The sequence below is a fragment of the Canis lupus genome, chromosome 17 (assembly GCF_048164855.1).
Source record: "Canis lupus baileyi chromosome 17, mCanLup2.hap1, whole genome shotgun sequence".
In the NCBI taxonomy this organism is placed as follows: domain Eukaryota; kingdom Metazoa; phylum Chordata; class Mammalia; order Carnivora; family Canidae; genus Canis; species Canis lupus.
Window position 1 is genome coordinate 16303318 of NC_132854.1, and position 17950 is coordinate 16321267.

The 17950-nt window shown below is 39.2% G+C and overlaps 1 protein-coding gene and 1 long non-coding RNA gene across 4 annotated transcripts in view; one reads left to right on the forward strand and one right to left on the reverse strand.

The window, feature by feature from the left end:
- Window positions 1-9540, forward strand: part of LOC140607942 (uncharacterized) — a 31209-nt gene extending 21669 nt beyond the window's left edge. For both annotated transcript variants that reach the window (XR_012009860.1, XR_012009861.1), the window contains one exon: window positions 9131-9540. This is a non-coding gene — a long non-coding RNA (uncharacterized lncRNA). The remainder of the gene's footprint in view (window positions 1-9130) is intronic.
- The window catches only part of GPC6 (glypican 6), a 1088426-nt gene that overhangs the window by 114713 nt on the left and 955763 nt on the right, over window positions 1-17950 (reverse strand). The gene's annotated exons all lie outside the window — the stretch shown is intronic.

Here is a 17950-nt window from a genome sequence, read left to right on the forward strand (position 1 = left end):
GTTCCTTCAGCAGTCTGAAAGTGACATTGAAGTTGTCACCAAGGTCCCACCCATAGGCAATCTGTCCTGAAATCAATGGCGGACAAGTTGACCTAGATGCTGCCTTGTTCTCGTTTTACCTGCTGAAGAACTTTCGAGGCTGCAAGTCTGAAAAGGGATTCATAATCACAGACTCCATCCCTCACTTCGAATTCATTTCTCACTACTCAACATGTCCTGTGGTTTCCTGCTGTTACAAATAATGCCACAGTGAGTATCTTGGCACAGAATTCATTCAACGCATGTGCAGATTAATCTATTGATTAAGTCTTCGAATTTCAAATGTTAGGTCAACTATATTTTGGCATTTAAAATTTTGATAGTACCAAAGGTCTCTCTGTAGAGGCTGTATCTGGTTTTATGGTTTTTTTTTTTTTAAGATTTTATTTATTTATTCATGAGAGACAGAGAGGGAGAGGAGAGACATAGGTGCAGGGAGAAGCAGCCCGATGCAGGACCCTGGCATTACGCTCTGAGCCGAAAGCAGATGCTCAACCACTGAGCCACCCAAGCGTCCCAAGGCTGTACCTGCTTACATTCCCGATAGCAATACATGACAGCATCTGGTTCCCTAGGTCTCAAACTTTTAGATGTTGTTAAGATCAAATGGTTGGATGTTTGCCAATCTGATGGGGAGAGAAACTGGCATCTCATTGTGGTTTTGACTTGAATTTCCCTCATTTAGAAGTAAGGTTGTACATCCTTGAATATGCTCAGATACCATTTCTATAGCTTTTTCCCTTCATATTCTTTCTTCACCTGTTTTTCTTTTAGGTTACTAACTTTTTCATATTGATATAAGGACATTTCTTTCACACACAAATACATTAAAGACACCACCCCTTTGGTGACATGAAGTAATTTTTCCTCACTAGTTGCTATTTATATTTTGACTTAGTTCATGGTTTTTTGCTATGCAGAAATTTTAAGTTTTTTTTGTAGTCAAATTTACCATTCATTTGTCTAGGTTTTCTTGGTCTCATGTCTATTTTGCAAGCTTTCTCCTTTCCAGGTTCACCTCTCTGAACTTAGCTACTGCCCCTCACGTTTTGGCTCACTAGCTTCCTTGCTGTTCTGTGAACATAGGCCAGGGGCTGTCCTGCCTCAGGGCCCATGCATTTATGGTTTATCCTTTCTGCCTTGAATACTCTACCCCAAATACCTGTGTATCTTAATTTTGTTGGTCTCCCCCAATACCACCTCTTAGAAGAAACTTCTCTAGCTACCCTACAAACTCCCACTCTTATCTGATTGCTGTATTTTTTTAAAGGATTTTATTTATTTGAGAGAGACAGAGACAGTGACAGAGATAGAGAGAGAGCATAAGTGAGAGGAGAGGGAGAAGCAGACTCCTTGTTGAGCAGGGGATCCCCTGGACCCCGGGATCATGACTTGAGCCCAAGGCAGATGTTTAACTTACTGAGCCACCCAGGTGCCCCTGATTGGTGTTTTTTTTTTTTTTTTTTTTTTTTTTTAAGAGAGGCAGAGACATAGGCAGAGAGAGAAGCAGGCTTTCTGCAGGGAGCCTGATTCAGGACTTGATCCCAGGACCTGGGGTCACGACCTAAGCCAAAGGCAGATACTCAACCGCTGAGCCACCCCGGTTCCCCCCCGCCCCCCAATGCTGTATTCTTGACAGCAGGTAACATTTGCAGTATTATCATGTGTATATTTACTAATGTCCCTCTTTCCCCCACTATTTTGTAATCCTCGAGAGGGCACAGTGGCTTTCCTCTCTGTTGTTTCCTGCTGTAGCCCTAAACCCTAGAACAGACTGGGATCTGAAGAGTTGTGAAATGAACACTTGCTAAATAAATTATTGGAATGGTTAAAAAAAATCTCTCTGTATTTTCTTCCAGAAACTTAAAAGCTAATTTGTTTCCCTCCTCCCTGCCTTAAAACTCCACCTGTCCACTCCTCTGCCATGAGTACCATCACAAATGCCTGTGAAACTTTATTAGCACTGGCCTGCAGGATAAATAGCCCCTTGGTGGCTTTTGATGTGTTATAAGGTAGATGAAGAGTTTCTGTGGGAATTTAGAATCTTATTGTACTTTTTTATTAGGTAGAAATAACTTTTTAGATCTTTTAGCTTGGAATTGAAAAGTATGGCTGGTTTTCTTTCTGTCAGAGGTCACTTCTAGGTTAATCTAGAAAAAAAAAAAGAATGTTGTTGACATATTTGGCTTTACCAAACAAGGTAGTTCCTGTTGTTTCTCAAGAGTCCAAGTTTGCCATTAACTTTCAAAACAAATCTCTGTGATAAATGTCATACTTGTTTCTTCCCTGTAATTTGTCCACATTCACTAAGTATCAAATTAATGATCATTTTTTTTTAATTTTGCCAAGCCTGTACAGTGTATAGATCCATAAAAAATTACAAAACAGACAATGACAGGAGTCAGATCTAGCTACAGAAATCAGTACCACAAAGTGAGGTAAATAGTAGGAAATGGAAATGAGCCAATTAAATGTAGTTTAAAATAGTGCACAGATATTTGATACAAAAATAAAACAGGGACAGCTACCCAGAATAATTACAGTAACTAAAGAACTTAAGCCAAATAAAAGAGAATTTAATGAAGACAACTGTTTACTTTGAAACCAAATCCAGGAAGAGGAGGAGAGGACAAATATACAAACCGCTTTAATTCTAAAACCAGTGCAAACAAAGGTTTATTTTGCTTTTACGCTGTAGAAGGAGTTGCAAATTGCGAGAGCAATAATTTCCCAGTCCTCCCAGCATAGCACAGAAACTGGAATTTCCAGGACTCATTTTCTGATGTTGGTTTCTTGTTAGTAGAATGATGCATTGCATTTCATAAAAATGTAATATATTCATGCCAGCATCATCACAACGCTATATTATATCTTAGAGATGTTTAGTTATATCACAAGCCAGAAAGAGTGGGCCTTGTAAATCCTGAATTTGATGGACATCAAAGTGTATACTACCAACCATAATCCTTTATTTAAATTTTTATTGCTGATTCTTCATTGGAATAATTTTTTATGTCATTGGTAGCTAAGAGTGTTCAAATAACTCACATCAACCTAATGGTCTTTACCTTGATCATGAATCACGGGATTAAGGGGCAAAGAATTCTTAAAGGTCTTTCTCACAGAATTTTCATAGCTAGTGGATTGATTTGGACCAACCAGTTGGTTTTATAGTTTAGGAAACAAGAACCTAAAGAAGAAAAGCAAATCATTCAGTGCAAACAGCATCCCTTGGACCAAAATCTTTGTTTTCTCTCCCTTTACGCAATACACCAGGCATTGTAATGGCTCACATTGCATCCATGTGCTTTCCTACTATTTCATTACTTACTAAATTGCAAGTGCTTCACTTTTAAAGAGAATAATGAAAGAGAAAGGATAAATGATAAAGCTAGAGCATTTTTGTCCTAAGATTTTTCTCCTTCTTTCTTTGCTGCAATTAAGCTTTCCTTTAAGCCTCCCTTAGGGACTGCATTCTTTCAGTGTGGGCACCATGATCCTGAATTGTCCTTGACAAACTTATAAACAGCACTCGCACAGAGTCAGAGGCTCTGTGACCACGAGGCAAATTTCTTAACCAATGTGATCCTTGATGTCCTCTGTTATCATGGGGGCTCTTCCTATGTCACTGCAGGGTTTAGGTGTAACACAAGGCACATAGCACAATAAATGCTTATTATTAAATTACGATTATTGTATCTTTATGGAGAGGCAAGTCCTTCCATTTCCTCACAAAATGCATATTGAAGGTTTGATTTCATCATCATCCATGAAGTCATAAACCCTTACTGAAAGAGGACAGTATCTTATCTCTTTTATTTTACAGAGAAGGTCACCGAGTCCCAGTGACACAAGGGGTCTAGTGATTTGGCGGGCACGATGGCAGCGCTGTGGCCATCAGACAGTTCTTGCAACAAGCTCTTTCTATTCCATCATACTGATTCTTTCTGTCCAACCAGCTAACCTACCATTAAGAAATAGAACCAGTGAAAGCATTTTGGGTATCAATAAACTAAAGAAGTCTGAACTTTTTGCCAGTATATTGCAGTTAAAGCAATTCTCCTATTTCTCCCTCCTTTGCCCTAAAAGTTAATAAAGCAAATAACCCCAGAGACCATTTGTTCTTGTAGCACAAGGGCTTGCAACCTACATGGAATGAATCACAAACCTCTCCCAGAACCAATAAAAAATAAATAAATGAAGTCAGGTGTGTTGTCAGAACTCCCTGTTGGGTCCGAATAGAGTGATTAGTGAGTGATTCAGCAAGCAATGGGAGCCCTTCTCTCCTACTCATGTGTGTACTGGTATTATTAAAAAATATATATTTTTTATTATTTTGTTGCTCAGTGCCATGTGAACCAAAAGGAAAATGAAAAAAAAAAAAAAAAAAAAAAGAGAGAGAGCAGTCTGCCCTTCATCATGGGTCACCAGACCCAAAGAAAAAAAAGCCAGATGGTTTAAGAAGAGAAAAAAAAACCTCATTTTGGGAGGTGATGACTTCATCATTTCTATTCTCTGATTCATCCCGTGCAATAGCAAAATAATTTTCTATTACTTCTACTGTTTTTACATCTTGTTTCAAGTTATCTTCAACATATACCCCAAGGTGAAGATAAAGATCATTTTCTAACCTGGCAGGGGAGGAAAAGAGGGGAGTAGGGAAAGAGAGAGAGATGGTGAGGATGAGGGAGAGAAGAGTGAGAAGGGAAGAGAGGGAGAGAGAAGAGAGAGAGAGAAGAGAGAGATGAGAGAGAGAGAAGAAAGCCTATGATAGAGGGGCACCTGGGTGGCTCAGTGGTGGAGTGTCTGCCTTTGGCTCAGGTTGTGATCCCAGGGTCCTGGGATGGGGTCCTGCATCAGGTTCCCTGCAGGGAGTCTACTTCCCCTCTGCCTATGTCTCTGCCTCTCTCTCTCTGTGTCTCTCATGAATAAATAAATAAAATTTTTGAAAAAAGCCCATGATAGAAAAGGAGTGGGTACTTAGGCAGCACTTTCAATGAGCCTAGCCTGGTACTACTCTAACAGCTTTAGGATTCAGAGCTTCCTTTTTATTTTTACAGCAATACCATGCTGTAGGAAGTGCTATTATTTCCTTTAATGGTTGTGGATCTAAGACCCTAGAGGTGAAAGAGCTTGCCCAAGGTTTCATGTCTTGTGGGTAGTCAGGTGCTGTTCGGAGCAGGCCAGAACTAAACATCATAGAATGGCTTGAACTTGTCCCAGTAGCCAAGGAAACCTGCTTGAGTCTCAGGGAGGTAGGTGGGCCTGAGTGTATCTGCATGGTGAATAAGGCTGAGGCTGGGGAGTCATGTCCACACCACAGCATCAGCACTGCACTTCTGTGGCTGCGCTTCTTCATGAGGCTGTGTCAAGCAGACAAGTGCTCTTGGGGACTTCGGGTAGCTGCTCTTGTAGTCAAGCTGTGGGTACATGCCTTCTTTTTCTGGGCCTTCTGTTAGTAGTGTTGGGAGTGTAGGCTCTTCTAGAACTTATCACTTCTAGAATCTTATCTCATTGATTAAGAGAGTGCAGTGGTCTTTCTGTTCTTAGAAGATGTGTATGATTGGGGAAGGAACATGTGACATCAGCCATAAAATTAAAGGTAACCACTTATTTGGTTTTCAGAAAGATGTAGTTACTGTCTTATTAGATTTCTTTATGCTGAAGAACTGAATTGGAAGGAAAGTTTTTAGGCAGTTACACTCCTTTTATCATAAATATACACTGGATCTCAACTATCTCCTAACCAGGGAGTGGAAATCCAACTGCACATTGGACATTTCCACTCAGTGTCTGTTTATCTATGTTTGTTATATAACATTTGGGAAAAGAAGAGAATAAAAATCCTCTATCACCTACCAAGACACAGATAACTATGGATAATATTTTTTGGTACTTCCTTCTTCATGTTAATTCTAATATGAATAGTAGTGAGGTCAGGCTAAATGCAGTTTTCCTCTTTTATTTTCAATTCAATAGCGCATAGCCATATATCCCCACTATATCCAAGAAAAAACCCATTTAGTGACCGTACAATATTTTATATTTTCAATGCATCCTAAATTTCTGTAACCATTCTATCACAGTTTGCTTTGTGGGATCTTATTCAATTTTGCACTACTATAAAATATAGTTCTTATCTCTGATCTGTACCTTTTTCTGATTACCAACTTAAGATAGATTTCTTTAAATTGATAGCTATTTATTTATTTAAGAAGTAAGTAGAGTGGCAGCCTGGGTGGCTCAGCGGTTTAGCGCAGCCTTCGGCCCAGGGCCTGATCCTGGAGTCCTGGGATCAAGTCTCGCATCGGGCTTCCCATGTGGAGCCTGCTTCTCCCTCTGCCTGTGTCTCTGCCTCTCTGTGTGTGTGTGTGTCTCATGAATTAAAAAAAAAAAAAAAAAAAAGAAGTAAGTAGAACAGGGGCACCTGGATGGCTCAATCAATTAAGTGGTTAACTCTTGATTTCAGCTCAGGTCATGATCTCAGTGGGTGTCATGGTCAGTGAGGAGTCTGCTTGAGATTCTCTCTCTCCTTCTCCCTCTGCCCCTCCCCCTGCTCTCTTTCAAATAAATAAATATATAAATAAGTAAATCTTTAAAAAAAGTAAGATAAGTGTTCATTTCTTTTGATAAATACAGAAAGTTCAGGATTTAATAAGGAGAAATATTCTTAATATGGGCAGCTAAATGAAGGAAAGAAAAACAGCTTTGATTCTACCTTTCCTAGACTTCCTATATTTAAAAGGCAGACATTTACAATAACACTGTATTTTTATTTTATTTATTTGTTTGTTTGTTTGTTTATTTATTTATTTAAAAAAAGATTTTATTTATTTATTCATGAGAGACAGAGACAGAGAGAGAGAGAGAGAGGCAGAGACACAGGCAGAGGGAGAAGCAGGCTCCATGCAGGGAGCCTGACATGGGACTCGATCCCGGGTCTCCAGGATCAGGCCCTGGGCTGAATGCAGGCGCTAAACTGCTGAGTCACCCAGGGATCTCCAACACTGTATTTTTAAATGGAAAAATTTCACATTAAAAGTATTGTTTGTTTTCCCTTCCCATTGTAAAGGGGTTTAAATGCATAAAAAGGAGACACTGGTTCTAGTACTTTCACCACAACCTAAAAGTGTGACGCTTAGGTTCTTCATTCCCATTTGTAAAGTTAAATATTTTGGTTTGTAGGTAGCTCATGGGCATTCTAGTTCCAAAGTCACATGGATCAAAAAAAAAAAAAAAAAAAAAAAAACAAAAAAACAAAGTCACATGGATCTACAGATCTGGGCCATCTCCAAGGGAGCATGGTTGGGCATCTCAGATCAGTGGGGACAAGTGCACAGGCAGTTGGTGGATAAACTAAAGAGAAAGTGGGCAGGGTCACTGGCCTAAGAGTCTGACCCAAGCAACAACAGACAGAAGTATTTGGGAGGCATTATAGTGAAGGACACAGATGGCACAGAGGAAGGAAAGCTACAGGGATGCAGATAAGATGCTTCCATGGAAGCAAACAGAAGCCCTACATGTTGGCAGGATGTAAAAGGAATGGATAAGTGTGTGCCCTGTCACAGAAATACTTGGCTTGTTTTATTAGCTCCATTCTTAAGCCCATTTCCTCCTAAAATAATGTTAAAGGAAAAAAAAAACACATGTGGTATAAAAAGGTAGGACTTAAAAAAAATGGGTCAGAGACTCTAAATTCAACTTGAAACTGCAATGCAAGGGAAGTAGGACTTTAACATAAGGGAGTAGTATTACCAAGTTGTGCGCATTCTCCTATTAGATTATTGCAGACATCTGGAGTCGATGATAATGAAGATTTAGATATGGATGCAAAGAGGATCAGCAGGTAGTCACTGACTCAGACTGGAAGGACAGGTAGCTCATTTGTTGAAGAGCCACCAGTTAGCATTTACTTCCTATACACCTGCAGGGAAGTGGTACATGCACTATCTCATTTAATCCTCTGATTCTCAGAGGTGGATGCTGTGCTTGGCCCCATTTTAAAGAAAATCAACTTAGTGAAGCCAGAGTTTCCATACTGAGAATGGAGCTGATGGCGACCTGGATCCATGAGACTCCAACTTCCAGGCTTGTAACACTCACTCTGTGTGCTTCTAAGCATTTAAAAAGATTTTAAAAATATACATATTCAAAAGGCAATGTGAAAGTCCCAGAAATGCTTGTAGCATTAATAAAAACATTAACAATAATTCGCAAAATTTGAGAGATGGTCCTCAGCAAGGTAGGTCTTTGTTATCTTGGTCAAAGAAGACATTCAATGTCAAATGCTTTGATGTTTTCATAGAAAATTCTCTCTTTCTTTTTCCAAGTATCTATGTAAGTCTTTAAGATAAAAAGATAGAGAAAATGTAGACTTTCTTACAATAGAAATAGAAAAAAAATGAGGATGAGTATCTACTGTTTGATGATAGAGTCAACACTCTAAAAATCGGTGTACAGTGCCTTCCCATTTGTATCCTTACCGAGGTAGAAAGATGGGTTTCAAGTTATTTCTGCGAACACACCTGAATTAACTGTAAGACACCTTTGGGTATTTATAAATCAACAATACCACTGTTTTTCAAAGCAAACTTGTGTCCTGAAAACACACTCAGATACCTTTCTAAAAAAGGGAACAGTAATTCGAGTCTACTAAAAGACAAATAATGAGCAATTTTAAAGAAAAAACAAGGCAATATGTTCTAGAAACCAATGGGTGATATATCTGTGCATATTTAGTGTGTTGCTTGCTATACTTTTCAAAAACGTGGCTACCTTTTAAATGCTGCCTATAATCATACTCAATAAGCTTGCACAAACTTTCCCTCCCAAGTCTATGAAGCTCTGATTTCTGTAGTTAGGACATATTTGCGCACCCTAAGAACCTCTTGAAGCCATCATTTAAAATTTAGCTAGGCAGAGGATGTACTGTGAGCTACCTGGTGTGATTATTTTCCATTCTTCTCTATCATTCAGAATTTTAGATCTAGGTTTGAAGTTGTGACGCCACTGGCCTCTCTACTGGTAGCTGTTTAATTTCATCTGTATTTAATTTTTGTCTCTTTCATATTTCTTCTACACATATTCCCAGATGCCTTCAGGAGACGGGACCATTTTGAATACATCACATAAATAAACGGCAATGGGGGAAGGCCTCTTCATTTTGAAAATGCCACATTGCACAACGGCTGAAAGGAAGGTTCATTGAGTAATATTAGCTGCATTTCTGTGGGAGCCCTATAAGTGCTTTTTTCCCAAAGCACTTAACATAGCAAAATTGCCTCACTCATCATAGCAAAGCAGTCACCTTTAGAGTGGTACACGAGGCTGTTTTTCAGGATGGAGTAACACTTCAGATGGGATGGGAAATGAAGAAGAATTCTGTGTCGAGTGGAAATGGTAGGGGAATTTAAACAGGAAGAATAAAATTACTGATTTGGAATTGGGTCAGAACTCTGAGACTAACCATTACCCTGATAGCAGACTATTCTGAAAAAGCTGCTGGATATTTATTGAATAAACTCATTCTGGCAGAGAGATGTGTCTGCTGTATGCATCTATATTGTATACATCTATCCCTTTTTCCTCCACATACATTTATTATGTGGAAGTCTTAAATATATTTTTAAAAATTGACCCAGAAAATGTGTATTCATTCTTCAAAACTTGCATTAGACTGTACAGTTACTGACCTTATCCCATATACATCCATATCAATAAACCAAAGCCAGTGTTCAAGAAACTAATGCTTTCTAAACCTTATCACAAAATATTTTCTGAACAACCAACCACTTCACTATTCCTCCTAAATTGTTCACTCCTTCCCACAAACATCTAGGCTAGAAGAGGACTGGGCCTGGGCTTACATTTGTTTGTTTGTTAAGAAGAGAGAGGCTTTAAAAATTGTTAATTTATTTTTAAAGGTTAACTAATAATATCAATATAGTATATAGAAAAGCTAGAGAAATAAAATAAAGAATTAAAAACTAGGATGCTTACACTATCACCATTGGGATAAAAAATAGTTGAGTCAGAAACAACCCTTTATGGCAACGTAACTCCTGAATGGCTGAACTATTGAGGAACCGTGAAAAGACTCAACAGAACTAAAGACTTTCAACTCCTGACTTTGTTGACTTCTGATGTGTTATTTTGTTTACTCATTCATTTAATCAACCAACAAGTACTGAGTAACTGTGCTGTATGAAGTCTCTACTAGCTCCCAGACTCATGGAAAGACAAACAAGGATACTAGCAATTATTATGCAGTGTAATGGGGGCTAAGCAGGAAACATGTACCCAGTGCAATGGAACCTCAAAGAGAATGCATTTAGATCAGCTGCAGGGGGTGAGGTGGAAGGGGTGGCAGGGGAGGAGAGGGGAAAGGGAGCAGAGGTAGCTTTCTGGAGCTGTGCCTTTGAAACCTGATAGAATTACTGGGAGTTAGCTAACTAGAGAAGAAGGAGTAGGAGGTATGGGTAGGATAGAAGATGGACTATCAGATAAGAGAGAACAGACAAAAAGAGAGTGAAAAGCATGATGAGGAAGGGGAACCACAGGAGAGTGAGAGGTCAGGTTTCAAAGGGAAAGGATGACAGGTCAGAGGCTCAGAGGAAATGTCCACTGAGCAGTTGGATCCCATGCCCTGGCTAGGAGAATGAGTAGGGCTCAGGGCAGATATATGATTAAAAGGGAGTGACTACCACCTAAAAACTTGCCTTCCAACCCAGGTGATATGTTCTTCAACATTCCTGTGAATAATGTAAAAAACAAAACAAACAAACAAAAAAAACCCCAAATTGATAAAATAAATCATTTATATTGATGGCACAGGCTTATGCTAATCTAATTGACAAAAGCATACACAGCATGAATTAAGCAGCCTCTGATTGTTCTGGCAGTCTTTTTCTTGTCACTTCACCCCAATGCTATTCTGCTCAGTCACTGACCAATCTGGTTTCCTGGCTTTTCTTCTCTTTTACTGGTTGCCCTCACCCCTCACACTCACGTTTTCTGTTTCTTCCTTCCTTCCCATTTTTTTTTTTTCTGTCTCCCCTCTGGCTTATGATACACTAGGTATCCAACTACTAGGTCCTCAATTTCGTACCTGTGTCACATGATCCTCCTCAGGGAACGTGGGTTGTGAAGTACTCCATTAATTTCAAACAACTTTTTAAATTTTGCTATGAATATTGGAGTCCTTCTCTTTAAGAATTGTCCCCTTTGAGCTCTCACAGCCTCCTCATTTTCTCTCTCCCTGCTGTTGCACATGATGGCATGATGATCTGTTTTTCAACCTATCTCTTTGGCTAGACTTTGAGCTCTTTGCGGCTGGGTACTAAGAATTATTTATCTTTCATTTCTTTGTGCCCAGAACAGCACCTGATGCATAGCAGATGCATATTCTCAGCCATAAGTATGCGCTGAAAGAAAAGATAAGGGGACTCCGAAGGGTTGTGTGTAAGGCAAAGGCACAGACCAATTTTAGTGGAAAAGCCGTAGAACCACTTCCAACTCCAGGACCTTGGTTAGCGGTGAGGAATAAACTGATGAATCCGGTATATCGTCATTCATTTATTCCTTAGCACAGGGCAAGCAATTTATTTATTTTCACATTACTCTTCATTACTCTTCATTACTTCACATTACTCTTCTTAGTTTCCATTTCTCTTTTCTTTCCTTTTTTTTTCCACATTGCACAGATGCAAGCAATTCAGTAAACAAATCCATTAGTGGTGGAACGCTAACTTCTTCCACCTGCTTCACTTTTAACCCACTATCAAATAAACCAGCCAACTACAGAATGCAGTAAAAGCCTTGGTTTTGTCTAACACTTTAGAACCTTTGTCACAAGGAAAGGGGAGTAGAGCGAGGAGTCTATATCCCTTCTTTTTGCAGATGCTGGAACAAAGGTATGCAGAAGATCAAAGACTTATCTCTAGGCCTCTGCCTGGCCTACCCACTAGACTTCAGTGATTATTGATGTAAGTCCTGGGGACACTGGCATGTTGCCATGGGAAAAAACAGTGGTAGCAGCCACAGACTCAATTTCAAATGACAGGTTCACATACACTCTACACTGATGATACAGTTCTAGGGTTGTGTCAAAAATCAGTGGCCATAGCTCTTCATCTACCTGTGTCTTCTATTAATATAAAAGCATACTCTAGATTGCCCGATGCATTTTTAAAAGCTTGCTGCTGGTCTGTAGATTTCAGAGCCGCCTTGCAGCTTCTCAGACAAGGTTCAATACTTCTTAGACTATAGTGTTCACACAAATAAAAGGAAAAGGAAAAAGTAGGGATTCTTCAATAAAAACCCTGGAACGGTGCTTCTGCCCTCCTGAAGGGTGGTATGTGTTTAAGATGTCCCAAGTCAATGCAACTGATATGATTAACCTATTTATTATTTTGACACTGTAGCAAAAATGAGAGGGAAGAGCCATTTCTCTGTTTTTTTTTTTTTTTTTTTTTTTTTTTGGTCTGGCTTGGCTAACCACGTTATTGGGATAGAAGAGAAAAATTGATCGAAAGCAGAGGCACAGGGGTATAAAAAATCTTTTCTGTGATCTTCACATTACTCTTCTTAGTTTCCATTTCTCTTTTCTTTCCTTTTAATGGATAAGTGTTATGCTAAAGGGCAAAGGTCATTTCAGAATAATGAAATGTCAAGGTCAATGGAGGGTGAATTTTGTAGCAGGTGTCAAATAAATGTATGGTATTTTAAATATTTACATCTGCAAATGGAAGCCGTATCTCCATCCTTTAATTATGTCCTCAGGCTTTTATCTACTGAAAGGGAGACAAGTGGGCTCCCCAAGTCTTCTTCAAATCTACTCAAACACTAGGATCCCACTTCTCATTCACATATGAGGCTACTTTTTCGGTTTAGAAATCTTGGTTTAGAGTCTCGGTTTAGAAATCTGTAAAATGGCAATGGTAATAACCACTTCACAGGATATTGAGAAAGTTAAATGAAGCATGAAAGAGCCAAATCCAATGCTTGGCATGTAACTGGCACTTGGTGATAGTTATTTCTGTTTTCTTTTTTGTACATTCTTCCAATGGCCATATAGCTAGGCAGGGAGCTGGGCAGTTCTAATTGCCAAGGGCTCATGGATTAGAAAGTGTTTCTTTTTTTTTTAAATTATCAATCTCTTTGTAATTATTTATCTTTTGCTTTCTTTGTCTGTCATACACATCATATAATATTTGGGAGGAAACAAAAAATTATACTAATTCTATTTTACATCATTAGAGGCAAAAATTCCTTCCCAAGATCACCTCAGTTGGCTCATTAAAAAGTTGCCTTTCAAAAAAAAAAAAAAAAGTTGCCTTTCCTTCCTCTGAGCATCTTTCAAGTTTACCTCTATACTAAGGATTGCCAACCATGACTACAGTGAGAATTACCCGGGGACTTGGAAAACTCTCATGCCCAGGCTGAACTAGTTAAGTCAAGATCTTGAGGCTGGAACTCAGGTATCCCTAAGAACCACTGCTTTATTCTATGATGCCTGGGAATTGGTCAAATTCACTCCTGCCTCAGGTCTCTTGGTATTCTTTGCTAGTCCAAGTCCCCTATACTTCTACCAATTATTAAATAAAACAAATACCTGTGGAGCAAATACCATATGCCCAGCCCTGACCTGAAACATCCCACCTGATGAATTCCCTCTCTATTTCAGAGAAAATAGAGGCTACAAAATGCCTCCAAGACTTAATCTCCACTGATTATGGATTCCACTTCTTCCCTGTCTTCAGGGGAAATCATTCCTTTATTCTCTTCAGTATTTAAACGTGTCCAAATATTTGCCATTTAAAAGTAACTTGAACACATCAGGCTCCCTGCGAGGAGCCTGCTTCTCCCTCTGCCTGTGTCTCTGCCTCTCTCTGTGTGTCTCTCATGAATAAATAAATAAAATCTTCAAAAAAAAAAAAAAAGAACTTAAACGAGTTCAACAAGGTTGCAGAATACAAGATCAATATAAAAGTAACTTGCAAACGGCCATTATGTCCTATTTTCAGGCAAGATCCCGAAAAAGAATAGCCTAGATCCATGTCTTCATCTCCTCTCAATAATTCCTCAGTTCACGTTAATCTAGCTTTGGTCACAAAGATAATAATGACCCTTAAGTGGCAGATCTTTGTCTTCTCTGCTACCTTGGAAAATGCTGACTTGTCTTTCAAATTCTTGGGGCACCAAATGCTTGGTGCTATACTTCTCTGTTTCCTCTTGCCAGTCTTGCTAGTTGTCTCACTCCTGTTTGTTTATTAATATTTAGTGAGCTCACTTCCTAAATATTAGTTCCCCCAGAGGATAGGCCTAAACTCTCTGCAGATACCTTCTCATTAATTTCATCCACACCCATCACTCCATTTTCCTCTTGCCTGATGATTTCCTTATTTCTGTACCTCCTGACCTCCTTGTAATTCCAAGTCCTTACTTATAACTAATTAACCAATGCATAGTTCCTCCCAGATATCATATCCCTTAAACGTGACCTGTTCAAATGAACATTTACCATCTGCTCATCCTGCTAAACCTGTTCTTCAAAGAGGCACCCTTTCTCAGAGAATGGTACCATACTCTACAGTTCAAACCATTAACTATTCCTTCCTTTTCTTTATTTTCACATCCAATCTATCAACCAGGTGTTGGTTTCCAATAGTATCCTTGTTCAGCCACTATTTTTGTTCCAGCCTAAATCACACGGTGTCTGAACAATAATCATAACCCTCCAACTAGTCTCTCTATGTTTAGCTTTTCTTCCCTTCAACCCAATCTTCACTGTGATGACTGAAGGATAGAAAACTCAGATCTTTCTGATCTGTTCTTATTCCTCTTGCTTAGTAAAGCATTGCTCTGATGGCACTTTGTCCAGAGGATCCTAGGATGTCTCTCCCTAATTGATCTTCAAAGCATAGTTCTAACAATTCTGAATCCTCAGGCTAAGCTAGCCAACCCTCCTTTGTGCTCTGCTTCTGTGTTCCAACAACAAATAAAACAACAATAAAGATGGTAGCAGTAGGTGCTATTCCTGGAGTACCTATCAGTCCTTTACAGATGTTATATAATTTCACATAACATATGTAACAGGTTGTTAATATCCACTTTGTCACTGGGGTTCAGTGAGATTCCAGAAAAGAGGGACTTAGCCAGATACTTGTATACCCATGTTTATAGCTGCATTATTCACGATAGCCAAAAGGTGAAACAACTTAACTGTCCATCAATAGATGAATGGATAAAGAGAACATGGTGTATTCATACAATGGAATATTATTCGCTACAAAAAAGAATGAAATTCTGATCCATGTTACAATATGAATAAACCTTGAAAATATCATACTATGTTAAATAAGCCAGACACAAAAGGACAAATATTGTATTAGTCCACTTAGATGAGGTATTTAGAATAGGTAAATTCATAGAAAGTAGATTAGAGGTTACCAGGGGCTGGGAGTGGGGAGTTATTACTTGATGGGCACAGAGTTTCTGTTTGGGCTGATGAAAAAGTTCTGGAAATAGATTGTGATAGTGGTTGTACAACATTGTTAATGCACCTAATGGCACTGAATTTTGGACACTAAAAATGATTGAAATGTTATTTTTTTAAGTACATTTTTTAAAGTGCTAAAGCAAAAGGAGTCAGTATGTAAGTAGACAAACTTAGAATTTTCTAACTGCAGATCCTGAGCATGCACATTACCTTGGAGACTATTAGCCAACCCAATAGGCATCTCCCATAGCTTTTTTCTTAATAGAATGCTCATTTGTTCCAGGAACCAAATCTGTCTCAGCTCTGATAAATTCTGATTAGTTTGTGCCTATCCTGGAAATCCATTCCCTTTGCTGGTTATTGGTTTAGAAATTGTCTTGTGGCTCATTTCTGGCCAATGAGTCACAAGGGGAAGTCTGCTACGGGTTTTATGGGAAAGGTTTCCATTCTGGTCCTTGTTATATTTAGATGTGATGCCTGAAGTAGCAAAGGCCATTTTTCAACCATGAGAGGACACCAGGGCAGAAAGATGGGAATGGCCCAAGTCTTTTATGACATCCTGGTACCTCTGAAATAATCAACCTTGCTATTACCCCAACGTCATCCTTCTCATTTACTCCAGTGGATTTATTACTACAACTGAAAGGCATCCTAAATGACACACTCTGGTTCAACACTGTGTCCCCAATTCTTTCTATAGTCCTTGGCACCAGGCAGGCAGCCTGTAAATGTTGCTTAATGAAGATTCCATACTATGGATAGAAAAGTTGATACCCTATTTAAATCTGCAATTATGGATGTACTTCTTAATCTATCCAATTCCTAATAAAGTCTCCTTTCGGTGTGAATCATATTACTAAAAGTAACAACTGACAATTCAGTTTTGAATTCTTATCTGCCACTTCATTTTATTTCACCTGAATGGTGAATTAGGTGAATTATTTCACCTGAATTAGGTAGCTGAACTAAAAAAGCATATTTTTAATAAAACCTAAGAAATAAGTTCTAATCATTTCTGATTCCAACCAAATGTTCTTCTATTCCAGTGGGTTGTTTGGTGGTCAGATAAAAGCCATCAGTCCTCTGGGAGGGCCTGCATCAACCATTTCTTGTGGGTGAACTAGAAAACGAAGATGTGAACTAGAAAATAAATAGCTACCAAATATAATATACACTTAACGGTCAACAGAATATTCTAAAACCAAATTGAGACTCAGGAGAGGATCTCCTCTGTTAACTTTGGAGAGTAAATTTTTAAATTTTGTAGTGTTTTGCTACTATGTGCACTTCTACAGTTCTGAAAGCATTAACTTTTGCAGTCTTCGCAGTGACTTGACAGGATTCTCTGCTTTATGCAATGTTTATTTTTTGCCTAATGTTTGTATTCAACACTAGGGAAAGGAGCGTGGTGTTGTGGTTATGTGGATGGGTTGAAGTCATACTCCCCCACTCTTTGTTGTGTCTCTAGTTTGTCTCATCCTGCCATTGCCTTAGTCTCTCAAATCGGGAAATGAGGATAATGGTTTCTCTCATCAGGGTTGTTTTGGCGCTGAATATAATAATGTCTGTGCAGCACGTCCTTGCGCTATTACTGCCACATCATAAGCATGTAACAGTGGGTGCTGATTAGATTGGGTTCTGGTGACTTTGTTTGTGATTTGGAAACTGAAGGTGGAATGTCAGAGCTCTGTCAGAGGTAGACAGAGACTGATGTTCAGAGGGAGAAATCAGTTGGCTGGCCTCCCACTCAACCTTGTCTTGGTCAAGTTACTCTGTTAAAGGGTCTGTCTGGTCCTCAGCTTGCAGATCAGGAGATTGTTCTACAACACAGGGTTTTTGGTGTTGAGGGATACCAGAGGAGGAGAGCTGGTTGTCTGATGGAACATTTGTGGGCACCAGCCTCTAATTATTTCTAAAAGACAGCTGACATTGGGACCAAACAGGAGGAGTCTTTGACCAAGGTGCCTGTGTCCCTAAATAGAGCAGTGTCAATCCCTGCTAAATTAACAGGGACCCCCCTGAGACTCTTGTCTTATCTTGGATCCTTAGCTAGGCAAGCCTGCCTGGATTGACAGATTTACTACTCTTTGCAAATGTAAATAACATCGACCAGGGCATAATCAGCACCTTGTTCCATGAGCTTTCCGCCCAGAAACATTTTGTCTCGTAAGTGCCCTTTGCATGTATCTGATCTCCTACATTAGGTGTTGGTTTTTGTCATTCAGGCTACCTGCCCCTGATGTTCTTGCTCCAAACTCTCTGTAGTCCGGGGGGTGATACCGGAGCTGTGAAATCATAAACTAATCTAACTACATCTGAACTAAAAAGAGAACACAGCCAGTTAAGGATCTACCTGAGCTCTCTGAGTAGCTGTGTGTCAAAAGGAACTGTTTAAATGAGCTCTTTTCACGA